General features: G+C 36.8%; 1 long non-coding RNA gene across 1 annotated transcript; it reads right to left on the reverse strand.

The window, feature by feature from the left end:
* Positions 1-256: 256 nt before the first annotated feature.
* Positions 257-1900, reverse strand: LOC131257501 (uncharacterized). Its single transcript, XR_009177461.1, has 4 exons — positions 1830-1900; positions 987-1065; positions 751-888; positions 257-675 (listed from the first exon to the last, which is right to left on the reverse strand). It is a non-coding gene; the product is annotated as an uncharacterized LOC131257501 (long non-coding RNA).
* Between the last annotated feature and the right edge of the window lie 261 nt (positions 1901-2161).

Here is a 2161-nt window from a genome sequence, read left to right on the forward strand (position 1 = left end):
TTGCTATATAAAGGAAAAACTTTAGTCGTGGATGAAAGGTTCACATTCTTATATCAATGACATGGATAACATTAAAATTTAAAAATGTCACAAGGAATTACGAAAGTTTTGCAACAAATCAATATAAAGAGCATTGCATCTATGACCCAGATTAGATTCCCATATATAAATGGAGCTTACCTGCTTAGCTCGTTTCCCAAATACAAAGGGCATTGCATCTATGACGTTGCTTTTACCACTTCCATTCGGACCCAGTACCGCTAAAAAACTCTACAGATAACAGAAAATTCAAATGAGACAATAAACACCTGAGTCAAGATGGAGTGCACCAAGCAAAATTGTGTGAAATTCACACTCAAGTAACCAGAAAGGGACTAGATCCAGTGCCATTGGAGGCATGGGAGGTACCATGCCCCATGTCATTACTGCACATGTGACATGCATGCACTAGATCCATAAGCCAATGATAATTTGATTGGCTTATGCACCTGAACAGTGAACTATTTGGCACAAGGACAAAAAAAAAAAAAGAGTAATTAAAGGAAAGAGAGATATAAGACTTACGGGCACATGCACGGACTATAGATTCTACATAATCTAACTTTCTCAAAAAAACCTTCCGGTAGTCTCAACATAACGCATATTTGGCTTGCTGCGAATGGAACGAATATTAGTCTGCAACAAATTCCAGATAAGCCTCTGATCTTGAAACAAATTATCGACTGATGAAGAAATCATTCTAGCATTGACCTCAGTGAAAGGACGGTGAGGATTTGGATTGTAGCATGCAAGAACAGCCACAGCTGCTTCCCTGTATGCCAACCTCAGCTTTAACTCCTCCAGAATTTCAGTACTATCTTCTTGACCGGTTTCAAACGTACCCTTTTGCTGCAAGTGGGTAGATTGAGAACATGTGTACACAGATGAATTAGTGAAACACTATAATTATCCATGTAAGTGGTTAAAAAACAAAACAAAACACCTACCCTCTTCAAGGCTTCCAACAGTTCTTCTCATCCAATGTAGTCTAAATCCTTTCTAGCAGTTAAAATTCCAGGTTCATTCCTACCAATCAGTTGCAAGATAGTTTTAAAAAAATCTCCTAATGGGAAAATAGAAACAATTCATTAGGAAGTAACTAAAATATATTTTGCAGCTTTGCGCCAGTGAAATCTACAGTAAAATCTGCAGTTTCTAGTAGAAGGATCTCCATTTCCTCCTCTGACAGGAAATAATACAAAGCAGATGGACCATAGGAGAAGGTAGCTTTTATGATAAGGTCCAATAACTAAGGGACCAAAAATGAGAACTAAAGAACCAGCATCATTTGAACTAGGTTCCTCTACTAGAACATGTTATGACCAATCTAGAGAAAAGCCCACATGTTATAAATAAGCAGACGTAAAATGACAAAGAAGTATGAAGGCTTATCAACATCTGTCACTGCCACAAGTTTTGAGCATGCCAAACTACATGGTTCAGTGGTTTAAATTGTTGATGTGATGCACTCAAAAAAAAAAAAAAAAAAGAAGCCAAGATTGCCAGATCCTAGTCATTGATATTTGGCCAGTTTTCTATTGAGTTCGAACTATCACTATTTTTTCTTTCTTAAATGTGTACTTCTTGGCTGGGTATTGAAGGGTTGGAATATTTCAATCTTGAGGAACTTTGGTGTGTGGGTCATCAACAGCGAAACCCATCATATTAGTGGTTTGGATAACTGAACCATGAGCCACACTAGCACAAACTCAAGGCATGAAGATCATATAAGAATTGAGGCTCAAAACAGGCTAGACTACTACTTCCTTTTTTTCCACCATCTCTATTACCATGGTGATTCATCCAGCCCACATGGGGGATGCAAGAGCACAAAATCTGAGCTCGTTGGCCATCATACCTACAGCAAGGATAAAAGAAAATCAATCTGACAGTTTATGCTTTGAAAAAAGATGGAACTATCCAATCAAATAACAAGAGAAAAAGCTGTCTTTCAAAAGACAATAACTAAATAATCAAATGATAAGAGAAAAATATCAGAACTAGCGAAAACCTTCTCATATATTTTCTAAAATTTGCAAAATTCAGAAAAGTTAATCAGGTCATGGCTTCTGTTTGTTTTTTTACTTATTGAGGTACCAAATTCATGGAAAAATAATCAACA

This window comes from Magnolia sinica, chromosome 10, assembly GCF_029962835.1.
Source record: "Magnolia sinica isolate HGM2019 chromosome 10, MsV1, whole genome shotgun sequence".
In the NCBI taxonomy this organism is placed as follows: Eukaryota; Viridiplantae; Streptophyta; class Magnoliopsida; order Magnoliales; family Magnoliaceae; genus Magnolia; species Magnolia sinica.